At 35.8% G+C, this 19,462-nt stretch overlaps 1 protein-coding gene across 5 annotated transcripts in view; it reads right to left on the bottom strand.

Moving 5' to 3' along the window:
* Positions 1 to 19,462, bottom strand: part of LOC105485445 (dihydropyrimidine dehydrogenase) — an 875,814-nt gene that overhangs the window by 856,157 nt on the left and 195 nt on the right. For 2 of the 5 annotated variants that reach the window (XM_071074711.1, XM_011747803.3), the window contains exon 2: positions 19,033 to 19,186. The exons of the other annotated variants lie outside the window; for them this stretch is intronic. The gene's annotated coding sequence lies outside the window, so the exon portion shown is untranslated. The remainder of the gene's footprint in view (positions 1 to 19,032; positions 19,187 to 19,462) is intronic. 5 annotated transcript variants of the gene reach the window in all.

Raw genomic sequence — 19,462 nt, 5'->3', positions numbered from 1 at the left:
ATTAAGGAAGCTCTAGCAGGACTTGATGAGAATGCGTATAGGTTGTAAAGAGACAGAAAAGTAAATACACCCCCCACATCAACAATTTGTGATTATAAGGGGAATAGTATCCACAGAAAATAAAAGCTGGGATAGAAAATTGGCTTAGGAAAAAAATATTTAGTACTGTTTGGCTCATCACTTGAATATTGGTGTCATCTTACAAATGACATATAAGCAGCAACAACAACAAAAAACTGACTGTGAAATACAGCATGTCTCCAGTGCCTTTCAATTAATTGTGGGATTTTAATTAAGTTCAGACATCTTGTCTAAAAAGCTAAGATTTTTCTTTAATTGTAAAAAAATCACAGAGGCTCTGGTATCAAAAATACATTTACTATTCAGAAATGTCAGGCAATTCTACTTCCATTAAAATAGAAATTCTGGGTTTAATATTTATCAATTTATAAAATAGTTTACACATATTATTAAAACCTCAAATTCTTGTATTCCAATTGAAATCCACACAGTCTAAAATTCTCTGCTTATATGCCTGTCTGCCCCACTAGCCTTTCAGCTTACTGAGTATGATGACTAGCTATTACCCTTCTCAGAATCTCCAGGAACTTATATAAGGCATAAATACAGAGACTTGCAATAAATTGAATTGTATCTCCTTAGAGTGTAAGAGCCACAAGGGACCTCTATTCACAGATGCACCTAGTGAAGTAAAAGAACAACCCACATTAAAGACTGAGTCAAGATTAGAACCAAGTCTCCCAACTCTATCACATCAGCACACTCACACGAAAATATCACTACAACAAGGCTCCCGAATATTTTGAATTATCCATGACTTTACATTGCCTATGAGCTTACTTCTGATAAGAAACCATATAGGAAAGTAGCATAGGAGCAAGAATTAAAATATGTATAAATAATATAGACCAGTGAGAGGCGTAAGAGGTCAGAAGTTCAGTGTTTCAGATTTACTGGGTAAAATGGATTTCTTTTATTTCCACAGGAAATATTACATGATCTCTATATGTCAAGTAATTCTTTAATCATTAAGTTTGCTGTTTCCACTGAAATATTCTTCATCTCAAAAATAAGTAAATTATCATCATCACTTTAATACAATGCTTCCTACACTTCCTCTGCCATTTTACCAATTCAGACTGAAAATAAATTTAAAGCATGGGTATGTTGCTGCATAATAAGTGGTAATTTCATTAAATTAGTAACATTCAGATTCTAATGATATTTCTTTATTATTTTATTCATAGAATATTTTGTAAAAGGAGCATGCTAAACACAACAATCTACCTTTTAAGACTTTTCTTAAATGGAGCATACCACTAGGAAACAATCAGCTATTATTTCCCATTTCAATCTAAGTAACTGCAATAACTTCCAGGTGTTTAAAAAGAGGCATCTCCCATCACTGCACAGTTCCATGCTTTCTTTAAACCTTCCTAACACTTAAAACTTACTCAAAGATACAAACATTATTCCAAAGGGTGATCAATATTACATCGTAATTAAGGTTATTGGGCTGGCATGGAAGAGAATTTGACTTAATAGAAGACTTCTGTGATGGAAATTAACAAGTTTGCCAATTAATTACAAACAGTATGGGTTGTGAGCAACATTCATAATATTTACACACTTGTTAAGATTTAAGAAAAGACTTGATAATTAATACATCACTTATAGTATTTACTATGAAGCAAAATTAAAACTTAAAGAACTAGAAACAAACTATGTTTAACAATATCACAAAGAATGAAATAGCTTCGATTTCTTTTGCTTTAAAATGTGTTTTACTGAACATAATGCATTTTTATTTTTAAAAGTTTTAATGCAAATGAATGATAACCCCCTAAAATGCAGGTTATAGAGCTGGATGAAGCATGTGAGAATTTTAGAAATATATGTAAATGGTGTTTCTCACAATTTATGGATCAGTTCTGACTATCAATTCCAAATTCGAGTTTTTGCCATAACCAGAATCTTGAAATGAGTAAAACATGTTGGTCTAGCAAAGTAATATCTAAAATGGACAAGGATGAGGAAATGTCCTTGGTTATTAATTATGTATTAACATATAAATATGTTTAGTATCAACAGTATCTTTTTAAAACTATTCCTTGGAAAATTTTTCTTGATACTATCTTACAATTCATCTTTTTTCACATTCAGGCCCACTATTTGGTAATTTTAAATTACTTCAAACTATACTAGAGGAACTAGGAAATCCAAATATCTAGAGTTTTAAAATGTTAATTCAAACTTTAGGCAGCCTTTTAAAAAGCTGCCTTTCCAAGACTGCTAGGCAAATGGCCAACAACAACAGTTTAACTGTCCAAAAATCTGACGGCTGAATAAAAATTTGAATTTTACTAGCAAATGAATTAAAAGAGAAATAGCTAAAGTGTTGCTTCTAGAAAGGGAAACAGGAGAAGATGGAGAGGGGTGAGGAGAAAGCTAGACCCAGTGGGCACTGGAGAGAGGATTGCTAACATCTATTTCCAACTCCATATTCTTAGGGAAGGCTTAAAATCAGCAACAGAGGCTGCAGTTACCCCAGAATGATCAGGAAGGGCTACAAATCAGGATGTCCCTTCTCTGCACCATCCCTCCTCCAACTCCCATTTACTAGTTTACCATCATGTCACTGGGAGGAACAGAACTACTATTCCTTAAAGTTGTTTGTTTATTTTTAAATGTTTAAGATATGCATGTACTATCATGATGGAAATTAAACACGCTTAAAGATGTCATTATTAAAACAATGGAATAATTCAGAAATGATTACACAGGATCCACCGAGTGGCAAGGTAATCATAACATTTCAGTGACAATATCTTAATCACAATGGAAGTGTGGGAGACCAGAATATACCTTCCCGAAATATGAAGGGTTATTGCACTGAAGGCAGTTAAGAAGAAACACAGGAGAGCTCTCTATCCTCCCTTTATGTGCCTAAAAGCAGGAGATAGATTTACAAAGAAAATGGTATCCTGCGCCCCTCTCTACCAAGAAGAAAAAAGATTAACCACCAAAGACAGCTTTAGACCATTATCAGCCTAGCAACAGTACCAGAGGAATTTATATTAACAAGTTTTACTAACTTTTGTCTGCCATGTATTTGCCTTCTCCTCAAATTGCCATCCTTTGCCTTTTCAGTTCTCTAAAAATGTACTGTTCTTTGTCGAAGGTGCTATTTCAAAACCACTTCTGGGAAAACTACTCATTCTCTGGGTATCTCCCATGTAGTTGTGAAATATACATGTTAATCAACTTGTTTATTTTTCTCTTGTTAATCCATCTTTCATAATAGGGGTATTTTCCAACTAAGAACCTATTGAAAGTTGTTATTACTCCCTTACAGTTTGTATTCAAAATTCCATATTAATCCAAATCAGTTGCCATGGGTATTAAAAGGCACTACTGATCTTGAGTAGTAGCATGGGCACTTGCATAGTCAATGTAATTTAATTTCTCCAGGAAAGTTGACTTAAACAATTAAAGCTACCAAACCTAAATTTATATTTATTTGTAAGTCCAACATATGTTTTATGGAAGTACACTATTTTAGAATTGATAAAGAATGTCACAGATCCTGGATTTATTTCACTTTCAGATTAACTGAGAACTAGACTAGAAATGCTTTGTTTCAAACACTGTAGTGCAAATTATAATTACCCAATATGCACCTCTAACTATTTGTTCCTGTAGTATAATTAATTCAAAATTATACAGGACTAAAGATAAAAAGGGGGCAAGGGTTAGGCTAATATAAAATTAACCTTAGATCATACCCTTCTCATTATATTTTTTTAGTCCTCAATATGAACTGGTTGTCTTGACAGTGACATCATTATCGTTATAAAGTAGAAAGAAAAATGTCCTTCAGTCAAGGGCTCCAGTGAATCAGTTTTATAATACATCTAAATGTATACGGACTTAAGAAAAGAAAACACGATATACAATCCCAAAACCAATTCCAGTCCAGTAATTAATTTTGCCTATTTCTTTTTCCAAATTTCCCCAACAAATAAAGATTCTGTCCCGTCAGCCGCCAAAGTAGCCTGGCAAAGGACAAAACTGGTCATTTGACATGATGTAGAGAAGTGATTGATGATATCTCATCAGCTCCCTCCATTGCAACCATCTGGCCTGTGGATTAGACGCCATTCATACCTTGCTTCATTTACACATGTGAAGGACTCCTTGAAGAACCGAATATTAAACATCTTACTGAGAAACTCAGTGAATGCATACGGTCAGGAAAAATGAGGTAACTTTTGAAGGACTTCCCACCACTATACCTCTATGATTCCTCATTTTCATGTCATGTATTTTAATGTCTGAATAAACAGCAATGTAAAACTGAGCTCATATTCATGGATTTTAGTTTTCAGTTCACTACTGACTTTAATCAAACCATTTAACCTTTCTTTGTCCTTGGTTTCACCACTTCTGAAACTGATACATCTTCCTAAGATTGGAACCATATTCTTAAGGAACAAGAGAAAAAAAAATGCTCTGTACAAGAAAAAAAAAATGCTCTGAGTGCATAGATCCACAATGATCCCCATTAACTCTAACTCTGCCAGCTCCTGTACTTACACCTGCCTCGCACCTGACCCATTTCAGCCAGGACAGCCTTCCTCCACCTGTCCTTGGAAAGTGATAACCTAATTCATTTTCTGGCCCCTAAATTACTGGATATTGAGGTAAAGGGAAACTGTAACAAAACTTATATGAATTTCTTTACCATTTATTAAATATAATCTAAATAATGGTGTAAAACTAAATTATTAAGTTGCATGAATGTGAATTTATAACACGCATATTTTAACTCTTACACCATAATTCCGAATTATCATCCCCAAGTACTCAGGACTTTCTGTCTTGATATACAATTCTTGGTGAATCTGCCTCATCTTCTGTTCTGTATCAAAAGCACATTTAGAGGAAATGCATTTATCTTTCTAACCAGACTCTAAATGGTACTTAATATAGTTCCCAAAATACAGCAAGTACTTAAAAGTTACTTATAAAATTGAGTGATTGAATAATATGTTTTGTTGGTAACTTAAACTTTGGAAAAATATATACAAGAGTCCACCCTAATCCACGGGGATATGTTCCAAGACTCCCCGAGTGGATGTCTGAAACTGCAGATAGGACTGAACCCTATATATATATATATTTGTTTTCAATGCTTTTTCCATCATAACTGAGCACTTCTCACGAACTGTAGCTGTAACTTTTATAGCCTGTGGTATAACTGCAGAACTAACAAGAATTTCTTTTTCCCTCTTCACAACTTCAGGGACAGAAGATTCATTCTTACCAAAGATCTTGGCAATCTCTGTATCTTTCCTTAAGTCAAGAACTTTCACCTTTTCACTTAAGGAAGCACTCTACTGCTTCTCTTTGGCATATATGAATTGCCTCCATCACTACTCTTGCACTCTAGAGCCATTATTAAGTAAAATACGAGTTTCTTGAACACAAAGGACTCCAATATTGCCACAGTCATCTGAGAACTAGGATGGTGACTAAGTAACTAGCAGGCAGGGAGCTTGCACAGTGTGGAGACCCTGGCTGGACAAAGTAATGAGTCATGGGCTGGGCAGGAAGGAGCAGGACGATGCAAGATTTCATCACAATACCTAAAATCATGCAATTTAAAACTTATGAATTATTTATTTCTGGAATTTTACGTTTAATACTTTCAGAACTAAAACTACAAAAAGCAAAAAATTGGATGAAGGGGAACTGCTGTGTTTAATTTTTAGTGTGGGTTTTTAAAAATTATCTACTTGGTTCTTCTCCATGTTTAATAACAAACATCTTTTCCCTTCATATAAGGACTGTGCATATCTGTAAATTAAGCAACTTCATGATAATAACAGCTTACATTTGCATTTGTTGTTAATGTATTTCTACCAAACAACAACACTGTAAGATAAACAGAACAAGGATCATGATTTCCAATTTATAGTTGGGGAAATAAGCTTAAGTTCACAAAGCTCAAAAGTGCCAGAACTAGGGTACTAGGATTTTAATAGCATATTTAGGAGTCTTCATATTTAGGAATAGTCAACCTCAATTACTTCCTTAAACTACGAATTTGAATTTAATAAATACTGTCTCTTACAAATGTTAGTTATCCCCAGTCTCATTTGTTCCTACTATCAAAGTATCTGAGGTCCTCCCCTGCTTCTTCCTCCCTCCCTTCCTTACATTCTTTGTCCTTCCTCTTTCGTTCTTTCCTTCCTTTCTTCCTTCTACAAATACCCCAGCTCCTTTGCAGTTCACATCAAAATTTGCATTCATTTTCTTAGGCTGCCATTAAAAAAAATCACACAAACTTAGTGGCTTAAAACAGAAATTTATTGCCTCACCCATTCTCAAGTCTAGAAGTCTAAAGTAAAGGTGTCAACCTTGCCATATTTCCTCTGAAATCTGTAGGGGAGAATTCTTTTGTTGCCTCTTCTAGGTCCTGGCAATCCTTGTTATCCTCTGGCTGGCTGATCCATCACTCCAATCACTGTCTCCATAGTCATATGGCTATCGTTGCATATTTTTCCCCTCTTTCTTTATGGAGACAAGGCTTCACTCTGTTGCCCAAGCTGGAGTGCAGTGGTGCAATCATGGCTCACTGCAGCTTCCATCACCCAGGCTCAAGCAACCCTCCCACCCCAGCCTCCCAAGTAGGTAGAATTACAGGCATGCACCACCACACCAAGCTAATTTGTGTGTGTGTGTTGTAGAGATGGGGTTTTGCCCTATTGCCCGGGCTGGTCTTGAAATCCTGAGCTCAAACAATCCACCCCACTTGGCCTCCCAAAGTGCTGGGATTCCAGGCGGTGAGTCACCATACCTGGCCTGGCTGTCCTTTCTTATGTATCTTCCCATCATATTTCCTCTGTGTTCTACTTCCTATAACTCAGTGCTTCTGTCATCTACCAACCCAAGGTGGTTGCCGCCACACCCTCTACCCAAATTCAGTGAGAATTTAACATCTAATTCTCTATGTCTTCAACTCCATTCTATTTTGTACACCGGTCTTAGTGACTTCAACAGACTTCTTGGCTCATTTAGCACCTGCCTCTTTTTACTCACCATCTCACCACGAATAATTCTTGTTTTTCCACCCCATTGCAGCCACCATCACCCTTGGTTATAGTCTTGACTTTACCATGATTATCGCACTACCTCTAAAAGCTTTCTTTCAAACATACCACTCCAATCTTTATCTCCAACAACATTCCACTTTCCAAGAATTATCTGACCTTACTGAAACCATCAATCCATGGAGCATGTCACTGGTGTTTTCAGTAGTCCTCTCATTCTCCTATGCTGACTTCCCTCAGATCAGCTTCCAGGATACAATGTTATGACTTCTTCACAACATCCTTAATTCCCTATTCTTCTCTCACTCCAACTTTGTTGCTCAAGCAAAACTAATCCACTTAAACCTATCTCTTTACATCTTCTTTGCCTGAACCCAAGCAGTGAAAAGTGGATGGAGAACAATCCACAATTATGTTCACTGCTCTCATGTTCAATTCTTGACTGCAAGTATCATGTAGAAAACAAATACTGCCTAACAATCCTACTATACTTCTATACTTCCTCATTATTTTCATTATCCTACTTTCCAGAAAATCTATTCATACTTTCACCTGTTCTTCAAAATTTTACAGCCTGTTTTCCTCTCACCCTCAGTTGGAAATTCTGCCTCATACTCTTACTGAGAAAATTAAAACCATCCATCAGAAGAGGGAACTTATTGTTCCACCACCCAATGTGTCACCTCTTTGTCTCACCACCTATTCTAAAACTTATATTATCAATCCTGTTCCCTCTCACCAAAAGAATCCCTTTATACAAGTAATTATCCCCTCTATGTCCTTCAACTCTAGTTTCCCTACGGCAACTCTTCCCTTAACATATATATGTGCTCTGTTATCCCTCTCCAGCTACTTCCCTATTTTCTGTTCCCCTTTACAGGAAAACTTTTCTCTAGCATTTCCCAATGCCATTGTCTTACTTCCTCATATTCAATTTTCTTCTCAAACCATTTTTATTAGGCTTCTTTCCCCAGTGGCTATTGTCAAGCTCACACTTTTTCAATGTTAACAAGTTAAAAGAAATCTTTATGCCCTCAACTTATCCTCCCAACAGCAGATAAGAAAGTTGACTACATACACATCCTTCCTCCTTCCTTGATTTCTTGACTATCTTCTCCTCTTCTCAATACCCAAAGTCCTCAGTCCCTTGTCGAGCTATGCTGCCTTTAAGTATTAAAGACTTTAAATACATCTTTATGTCAATAATTCCTCAATTTCTATCCCCAGCTATGGCTTCTTTACAGACCTCTAAAAGCTTACTCTCAGCTGCCTATGTGATATCTTGACTGTGCTATCCAATAGTGATTTCAAACTGAATGCCATTACATACTACATTTGTGTCCCCCACACCTGTTACTTCTTTTTGTTTACCAGACTAAATTTAATCCCACCTCTTTGATTTACTTTCATTTTTCATCAAAAGCCCCTAGCACACTTCTATTGATCTTCTAGATTTCAGTTCAAATGTCACCTCTATAGGGAGGCCTTCTCTGACTACCATGTAAAAAAAGACCCTACTAGCCATTCTGCATCACATTTTCTTTGTTTATTTTTATAAAGGCTCATGAATTATCTGAAATTACTGTAAATTAAAGAATTTTTTCTTACTATTGTTCCTCCATTAGTATGCAATTTTATTGACTGCAGAATTCTTTTCCGTCTTGTTTGAAAATGTGTTTCCAACATCTAGACCAGTGCCTAGCACATTAGGAAAAAATTAATATTTTAGATTTTAAAAAAAAGAGTAAGGTTTCTGTGTTTTAAAGAAGACTAAAATAACATTGTCAAAGAGATAAAAAAGTCACTGAAGTCAAAACAATAGGTGGTAGCCATTATTAAAAATTTAATACTTAATATTAATTGCATACTTGCCACATGCTAGAAGGATTAAAAAGGACGAATCTGTAGTATTTTCTTCAACCACACAACAATCCTGTAATGTAGGTATGATTTCTATCCCCACTTTTACAATGAGGAAACTGAAACATAAAATGTTTAAGTTGTTTGCCAAGGTCAAAACTAGTAACTGGCAGAGCTAGGATGTGAACGTTAGCACTCTAATTCCAGAGCCTATACTCTTAACCACAAATCTATGCTGTCCTTTCACTATAATCAGAATAAATATTAATTATCTATTACTCATTATCAATAAATATTATAAGGGACTGAGGTTATCAGTGTACTGCTGTTTCTGAATTTATCTGAGGTTAGTTTGGGTAGATTTTATGTTTCCAACATAACATTTATTTTGTTGTGATTTTATGACACATTAGCATCTAGTTTTCTTAAAATTTGTTATACTTCTACTTTTCTTATTTGTATTCTTATTTACTTTTTTTCTTATTTTACTCTTACATTAAAATATTGTTAAAAAATAATTTGTTTAAAATAAAACCCAAAATATTTTAAAATGTGGAAAAAATGTTTAAAATTTACCAATATTCAAACAAATGCATATTAAACCAATCAGACAAAATTTTCACCTAATTGTTTATTTTTTAAAAAAATAATTCTTATTAACACTTGAAAGGGTATCATTTTATACATACTCATACAGCTACTAGCAGTTCTATGAATTAGTAGTACCATGTAGACATCAACTTGAAAATATTTCAAATCCTTAAAGCAGTCATACCTACCATTGATGATTCCCTTCTAGGATCCTGTAATATTGTGATCTTAAGTATAAAGGATGTTTTAGTTTTGTTTCTTACTGTCCAGTCTTGGAATAGAAGGGGTGATGGGCAGTCCTTTTCATGAGCCCCATACCAATTTTTCTCTGCAAATGTTTTTATCTCTTTTGGAAAAGACGGAGCCTTGAGCATACCAATGTCTGGAGTTTGGGCTGCAAGTAAACTTTAGCTTTAAAATGTAGCAAAAATCAAGAGTCATTTTGGATAACACAGCAGAGGAAGAAGTATGTTTTGCTTCATTTAATTTGTATGTGGGAGAAAAATGTGTTGAGTCAAAAGTAGTTACACTCATGGACCCTTTCTTCTCTGAGTACCAGGAAGGAAAAAAAGGAAAATGTACACACACATGCTTGTGCATATGCACATGCACACACATGACAACCCATACTTCTAAAATAAAGGCAGGCTAGGATAAAATAATTCTTTGAGAATCTGGTCTGCCAGAGTGGTCTGTTCTTGGGGTGAGGGTGGGAAGGCTGGGATAATATAAAAGTTTCTATCACATGATGAGACAGCTGCAGTTAGTATTACATTTACTCATTCTAGATAACAACCTGAGATTTATCCATTCACGACCACAATCTGAGATTTATGAATGTTCCATCCAAGATAACAACCTGAGGCTCAACCTCACTCTTCCTTTTCTCCAGGGCGGAAAAAATAAGGAACCATGCAGGCTGTCAAGCCATTCTCTAGAAAGAAACGCTATTATCAGCCCTGAGTTAAAAGGAAATCACATCCCTATCAAAGGGAACTAGATCCAGATGCCTGCCTGTTCTATTACCTAGAATCAGTGTTAGGAAGATGAGGCAAATGAGTAATTGGTTCCATTTCTATTTTGCCCTTTCTGTCTTTGCACCCCAAAGTGGCCCCCTTTTCCTTTTTTAAAACGTATTTTCAAAGACACTTAATTCAGTTGAAGCACACAGGTGAGAAGGGCAGAACCGAAATGCACTATATATCATTGAGCCAACACTCTCAAGTGTATTTCCAGCACAATGCTTTAAGCAAATAAAAAAAAATTGTGCTGAAACATTGTTCTTAATAACTGACTACTAAAAAACAAGGTAAATGCCTGACAGTAAGAGGGAGACTTGAATACATTTTGATATCTCCACCCACAAGGAATGTTATGCTGTGACTTAAAAGTGAAGTTAATAAGAATGCGAAGAAATGCTTTTGATAGGACAAGAAAACAAATATCAAATTATGTATGACTAAAAGTATTTAGGGAAAAATTACCTGGTGCACAGGAAAGAAACGTACTACAACAATATTACATGGATGACTTGAGTGGGATGACTGTGTACTTTTGGGGTCAATTTTTGATTTTAGTTTTCTGCATTTTTTAAATCTTCTGTAATAATCATGAAAACTAAAGCATAATAAAAGTTAACACCTTTATTACACTACGGTTACACTAAAAGTTAACAGGAATGAACATTTTGTGGTGAATGGTAACACGCGTTAGCCCTAGGGATCTGTGAGGGGAACTGAATGCCTTTCTTCTTTGAACTGTGAAGAAGTTTAAATTATTCCCCCGGCACTCTTCAATGTTTGGCATAGAGAGACATCTGAAAGAAGGCCCCGCAAAGCTCTCAGGTCCACTGTGGCACAAGGAGTCAGATTAGTATAGCTTGAATTCTGGGGACCCCATTGCTTATGCCACAGTTTTCATCTACAATCATCAATCAACAAACACACTGAAGAAACTGGCATAGAGTCCCATCTCCTTTTTTTGAATCTCTGGTATTAATTTCTAGTTAAAGACAGCATAATCCAAAACATACAAAATGTAAATTTATTAATTCCAGATCACCCTTACACAGAACTCCAGCAATGTAAAGTAGGATTGAACTTTTTTTGTATTCTCAGGTGAAATTTAGATTTAGCTTGTCCATTAGATTAAAAAAGAAAAGGCAGCAAGCAGACATATAAAAAGTTTAAAATCAGGTGAATAAGTATATCAAATTCACATAGCTGGTATAAATAGTACACTCAGACCTACCAAGTTTGTAAATTGAGGAGCTAAGATCTCTGCATTTCCTTAATATGATCACACACCAGGTCACATTTCCAAACAATTTCACCATTGCCATGTTTTATTTCAAACCATCCTTAAAAGACTCATCAATACGAAATTCACTGAAGAATCAGCAAACTTCACAGTGGCTGAATGATTCCCACAAGGTCAGACAGCAAGGCATCTATGGCATGAAGAAAAATTATCCCCAGGCTTATCCTGTATCTTGGGAAATGTACTCATTTTAATTGACAAATAGTAAATATATATTCTACTATTTTGCTGGCAATTTTCATATGACCTTTTCATTAGGCATGGTAACATTTTTATAAATTTTATCATACTACAATTTTTCATGTCAGTCTTAAAGAATTTCATAAAAATTAAGATCTACCTGGTGAGTCAATCTTGGGTAGGTATACTGAGTTGTAAGTTGGAGGATAAAGTTTTTGGAGAGCAGTAAAAGTGCTGGGGGTTTTGAGGAGTGGAGGCGGAGGAGAACCAGCAGAGAGAGGTGAGGGATAAAACATGGGGGGAGGAGGAAGTGCAGTCAGGGCTTCATCCATGATCACCTCCTATATAAATCAGGCCAGGAGTTGACATGTAATTTTGTGTGGGTCCCCTGAGAAGTGGCCCTCAGGGATTAATTATTGATGAAGAGATTTTTCTTCAAAGTGGCCCAGTCAAGAGTGCCTCAAGGGGACATTCATAAGTGCTTATAATATCAATTTCCAAGCACCTGGGAGGTAGGGATACAGATTATCTCTTTAATTATTATGATGGAGGTAAAGTCTAGCAAAAATGTTGTTATGTAGCCAAGGTAAAATTCTCAAAGAAATGAAATTATTGTAACTAGTATAAAAAGTTTAATATATGAGCCATCTCTCGGTAAGATCACACTTTACCTTTTCCTGGTGCAAAATAGGTTATCTCCAACCAACTCTTTCCTTTCCTAGGAGCTAAAAGAGTTATTCATAAGCAAATGCAGTGTGTTTAGGGATGCTTAAAAGTTTAGAAAAAAATTGTCTTTGAAGCTAGTATGTTTGCTTAGAGAGAAGATAAGTTTACTCCAGTTAGCACACGGAAATATAGGGGTTTGTTTTAATTATGTAGGAATTTCTTTTCAGAAAAAATTAATGTCAACTGCCTTCTACATTTCTATGAGAATGCAAAAAAAAAAAAAAAAAAAATTCACCTATGCACTAGCCCTGACCTAGTCTCAAAAACACTCAGAAAAATGCAGAAGAATCAATCCATATTTATGTTACAGTAAAAAAAGTAAGGATAGGGGCCAGCCTGGATTTGAATCTCACTAACCTATGTAATAGATGTGAATAGTCTTGTATAAACAAAACCTAGGCCATATAGTTCCTTTGTATCACCTGAAAATTACACCAGTGGGCTGGCAGTACAACCGGTACTAAAAACATATTTTTAAACAGAAATGAAATGAAATGGGTCTCTTTAAATTGATCTGAATTTCAGAAACTCCCCAATCTCCCTCATAATATTGACAAATGTTAATTCAGTAACTTTTTCATAATAGATATATGCAACATTTATGAATCTACAATGCACCTCTTTCATAATTCTTTTAACTTCATTAACTCTTCCCTTTCTCATAGATTCTAACAGACTTCAATACCACTAGTTGATTACTGGAGTAAAAATAAATTCTTGCCAATTGATGTTCATATAGTATACATGATAGATGCAGTAATAACATTTAAAATAAGTGTAACCAATTTAAAAAGCATATATTTACATGACAAATGCTGTCTGAAGCATTCCGTGTATGTGACTCCAATTAATCGTTACAGCTACTGCATGAAATACATAGGATTAAATTCAATTCACAGAAGAAAAAATGACAGTCCAAGAAAGAAGTTGACCACAGTTATACAAATAAAATAAAAGAGTGACAGGATTTTAACCTAGGTCTGTTTAAATACAATGTTTTCTTTTTGTACTAACCATGAAATGAAGCTTGATTTGGGGAAATACAAAATAAATAACTTCATACAAAAGCACTCAATTCCTGACATCAATACATATAAATACATATGTATTCATGGTGAACTGGCTAAAAGTTATATGTTGAATTTAAATGCAGATGTTTCATATCTACTAGTGTAACATTTTAATTAAAAGCAATGGAAGCAGTAATAATTATAAACCACAGGAAAGACATAATCCTATTAAGAGTTATCTCAGTAGTATAATTGGCTCCAGGATATCAGTGAACACCCACACGATTGATATTTGAGGCCAAAAACACCTTCTGTCTTGATATGGAGGATTATGAGCAAATGAAGTCCAGAAGGTAAACATGTCACATTTTAAAATCAAAGTCTCAATTATAGATAAAGGTATAATCTTACAATGCTTTATTAAATATTTTTAATTAAGGTAGAATATAAACAAAATAAAATTTTCTTTACAATTTTAAGGACTGAAGGGCTCTGCAACACATTTGTCATGCATCCATACAGCAGAGAGGCAGAAAAATAAATTGGCCAATCCTGCTTTTTGATCTCCTCTTTAGCTGTATTGAAGCCTGGATTATATCAAATCTCTCATCAGATTTTCTTTGTCATGATTTTCTATGACAATCTTTTTTCAGTCTCACTGTCTTTTAGTTTTAGTGTTCCAAACCATCATTTATATTTATGCTAATTATTAGAATTCTCCCACAGTGATCAGACATCTTTATTTTACTAGGAGTTCCAGCTTTCAGCCCTTGTGTTGTTGCTAGTTTATACAGAGTTCAGTAAGATACTGTATTCAAATAGTTAAAGAAAAGTATGATAGCTTAAAGATCTTCCATAACTGCATCAGTATTTTGACTCTAGATCTTCTCAGTGTCTTTATCAATTCCTTACTGTTAATATTCATCTTTTTTAAAGTAAATTTTTCTTCTAGAATGTAACAAAGGAGGCTACTGAATTCCAGCACTTTACAATTAAGCAATCAGTCAACATCATTTGCTATCATTAAGACTAAGCAGATCCAATCTAAAAAATCACCCTCCATCAAGATCCATCATTAGTCATTAATCTCACAGATTTTGGCCGGGCGCGGTGGCTCAAGCCTGTAATCCCAGCACTTTGGGAGGCCGAGACCGGCGGATCACGAGGTCAGGAGATCGAGACCATCCTGGCTGACACGGTGAAACCCCGTCTCTACTTTAAAAAATACAAAAAACTAGCCGGGCGAGGTGGCGGCGCCTGTAGTCCCAGCTACTCGGGAGGCTGAGGCAGGAGAATGGCGTGAACCCGGGAGGCGGAGCTTGCAGTGAGCTGAGATCCGGCCACTGCACTAGTGGCACTCCAGCCTGGGCGGCAGAGCGAGACTCCGTCTCAAAAAAAAAAAAAAAAAAAAAATCTCACAGATTTTAATTGAACTACCAAAACTGTTCATCTGAATTCATGTTCAAGGAATGGAATTTTTCGTTAAACTGCCCAGAACTTTGGTGGGCCAAGCTGAAAGGTTCACTTGAGCCCAAGAGTACAAGGCCAGCCTGGGCAATATACTGAGACCCCCCATCTCTATTTTAAAAAACTGCACTGAAATACATATCAACATGCTCAACTATAGAAATATGCAGTACCTTAAAACTACAGGAAGCTACCATTAGAATCAGTGACTCCTCAAATCAGATAATCAGAAACATTTCTACCGTCCAGCTAAACTCCTTAGAAAGGAGAAACACTTCAAAGTAAAACTATGTCCCACAAAACAGCTTAAAGTAGGAAGTACGAGGATGTTTTCAACAACTCTAACTCACAAAATAGGTTTAAAAAGTTAAAGCTTTAAAAGTCTTAATTATTTAAGAATACATTTCCATAAGATCTGCAGTGCCCAATCAATAAAAGGAAGGAGAAAAGAAATGACTGTTACTTAGACATTCAGTAAAAACATAGCCATTTAAATAAATAAACAACTCATGGCTTTCTGTAAAGTAGAATCTTTATTGTCTTTTTTGGATCCATTCTTCTTCTTCCTCCCCAGCAGCAAAGGCAATTATGATAAAGGGTGTTCTGAAAATTTTTTTGCCATCTCTGCCAATTCATAACCCATGATTCTTCTTGTTGCAAAATTTGTAAAGTCCACTTTCTCCAAGTCTTTCCCATTATGCTTCTATTTTCCAAATTCGCTATTTTTAATCTCATTTTCCTAGTTAATCATACAGAAAATTCCCAATTACCTTTTCAATGAATAGAAGTCATAGTATCAGCAATTCAGAAACCATTTCTGTTTGACTCAAAATGCATTTGATTTTGTGGACAATGGACTAAAATCCCCTTTTCATTCAGGGTAAATGTGAATTGAGTTTATAACCCTCTAACATTCACTAACTGATAATTCAAGGGATGGACCTTGTGATTGTGACTGTGGGAGCAGTAGAGTAACAGACAGCAACTTGGTTTGGCTCTAAATATTTATCAAAATTACTAGTATTCAAATAGTTAAAAGTTTGCTGCAGCTGCATACATTTTCGTTTAGATATATGCTTTCAAAGTCTATTCTCATTATCCTTGCCAGTAGAGGGGAACAAGGTCTTGAACAAAAGAGAACTCTTTCAAAATAATTCTCATTTCCTTTCAAATGTGCAGATATTCACAATACACTGGTTGTCAATTCAATCTGAATGAAGTACTGTGAAGTTACTGCTGAGGCCTGGGAAAGCGACCAATGTCCAACTCTAACCTTCTTTGAAACAATCCCAGGAGAGTCTGTATTAAAGTCATCGTTGACAAAATTCAGACTGTATCCAAACAGCATGCTCACAAAGCAAAATATCTTCTAAAAGCATATAAGTACTATTAATGGACTTTAAAATGCTAATCATTTCATTGGAAGTGATTTTCCTGAGAATAAGATATATTTTTCTGTTATCTTTATTTTTTAACATGTTGGCCTTTTTTTCCAACAAGATGTTGTCAACTTATGACATTTGTTGATTATCCTTACTATTATTATTTTCCTTAGCAGATTTTCCATGTGCAATTCAGAGAGGGTAGGTAACTTGCCCAAACACACAGCTTAAAGTTAGACCTCAATCAGAGGCAGTTGGTTTCAGAAGCCAGGCTCTGAACCACATTAATATACCTGAAAAAAACTTGATTTTTCATGCAACTTCTATGATTACAACAACAACAATTCTGAGTAGATGAGCTAGGTCCTATCACCAAGTAACATATCCTATCCTTGCCTATCTCCCAGCCCATGGATATTCCAGCTATGGATTTTGGTGATCTGATTGTTTTCCATGTTCCTAACCCTCAAATCCTGATGGAATATTGGATTCAGACTAGAAATTATGAAATAAGCACACAAAGCGCCTTTATATATACCTCAATAACTTTTCCACCAGAAACAAAGATATTTCTTGGCTGTTTCACTGAAACATGAGGTTCTATAGTTAGCTCATAGAGAAAAGTCAGTTACTATTAGAGTAGGTTGTTATCACCTTCTGTTCTTTTAACAATTGTCAAGTACTTTTCACATTTATCAATGTGTTCTTATCACATTCATTAACCACTTCATACCAATATTTTAAAAATATTACTTGCTTATCCATGTATTTGAAGCTAAAACAATGATCACAATCAGATCAATCTCTAGACAATGGTTGTAATGAATTTGTTCAAGAAAAGCATTCAAATTTGATGGAAAACTGAGCCTTTATAATTCATTCTACTTCTTCAACACAAAAATGAACTTTGGTGAGTCAAGAGGATCAACTGAGGCATTTATGCTTGAATGTGCTCCCCTAGGCTTAATGTATTTTTCCTCACTGCATTATATTTTAATGATTAATTTCATGCTCTTTCATGGTGTTTCAGCTCATGAATCACGGGTATTACTTTGAGGGAAAAGTAAGGTGCTGTGAGTGATGAAAGATGTTACTGATTAAAGTGTTGCACATATGAACTACATAAGAGCTGAAGGTGTTTGAACACCAGGAATCTAGACTAAAAGTAGTATTAGGCAAACTGGCCGTGTGGACTAAAGTTGAATTCAGTGGAGGGAGTGGAAAGGATGTGATTCTTAAATGTTCTTAGTTGAAACAATATATGAAATCAAGCTGGGCATTCAATGTTTCACTGGCATCTTTCTCCTCAGTAGAATGTAAGAACTGATTTCAAAGACAACTGCAGAGAAGGAAATCAGTTAAGCAGACAACACACTATTCGGAAATTAAACAGCCAAAAGCCACCCATCCTAAGACAACTCTGATATCTGAAATCAATACTGCCGTAATACTGCCAAAAGTTTGTTTTTCAACTTATTAAAAAAAAAAAAAGTTAAGTCAAAGTCACAAGGACCAAAAAGGAATAGACTACCCTAAATGAAATACAGAAAAAGACAAGTATCTCTTATCCTGCACACAGATGAACAAATATCTGCTAAATATATCATATTGCTCAATATCAAAAAGTCAACTCTCCATAACAGAAACCAAAAGTAAACTAACTAGAGATGTCTACATAATACACTTTGGCTCTTGTTACTAAAATGATTTTTCAAACCAAGTTAGGGAGCCTGGAGAAAACAGGACTACCTCCTCCCAGAATATAAAGTTTCTTCCATCAATTACAGAGGCAAAAGGTGGCCACAGCAGCTATTTTGCAAACAGGTGGTTTGCAAAACTTTTACTTAAGCCGCCAAAAGGACTGACGAAAGGAAAATTTTGTTATTTCTAAAGAAAACACACACACACACACACATAATTTTCTACCAGAGTAGAAGACTCAAGTAAAGAAAAGCCCCAAACAAAACGGAAAACTAAAAAGCAGTTTGTCTTAGCTCAAAAGTGCTGACTTTGGTTTAGTATGTGTAAAATCACTGTTTATAATTAAATCCTTTTCATCGCATGTATTAAGGTACTAGAGAGAAAGGCAATGCCATGTCGTTTCAGGTAGGACCTTATTTACAGAAAAAAGAAAAAAAAAAAAAGGTGATTTTTTTCTTTTTAACAGAAACGGAGTGCAAGAGGGAATCAAAAACCGTTGAGAGGAGAGAAAAATACAATTTGTTTTTCTGAGGGCACTGCATTTTTCATGTTCTGAATACTTTGTTCCACTCTCTCCATGTTAAATTATTTCATAAATAATACTATGGCTAGAGGCGACTGCTACAGCTGACACACAGATGTTTTATTTCTATATTTCACCTTTGCAAACAGCAGGATTCAGCTACTGGAGATGGGGGCAGTGGAGAGGTGTCCAGAAACGACATACAGGAGGTGAAGGGGTAAAACGTGTGGGAAACAGGAGCTCCTACCCCCTAGAGTCCACCTCTCTGGAATTCCGGTGCTTCTTCAGTCACTGACATTCGGGGCAGGACAAGACATGATTCCTGAAATCTCTTCCGAAGTAAACAGGTCCCGACGCAAAGGGCACCCCCTCCAGTTGCGGAAAGTCCTCCCCTTCGCTCCCCGCCTGCCCACGCGGGTCTCTGGCTCCGCGCTCTTCCGCCTCCCCCGCAGATCTCCCACGGGGGAAACTTTCCCGCGTCTCTCACTCTCCAGGCCGCGGTGGCCGCGGGGACCTCCCCGGCACCGACCAGCAGGGCACCCCCCACCATCCCGCCACCACCGACGA

This window comes from Macaca nemestrina, chromosome 1, assembly GCF_043159975.1.
Source record: "Macaca nemestrina isolate mMacNem1 chromosome 1, mMacNem.hap1, whole genome shotgun sequence".
In the NCBI taxonomy this organism is placed as follows: domain Eukaryota; kingdom Metazoa; phylum Chordata; class Mammalia; order Primates; family Cercopithecidae; genus Macaca; species Macaca nemestrina.
Note: the sequence above shows the minus strand (reverse complement) of the source record. Positions and strands in the feature narration are given on the sequence as shown.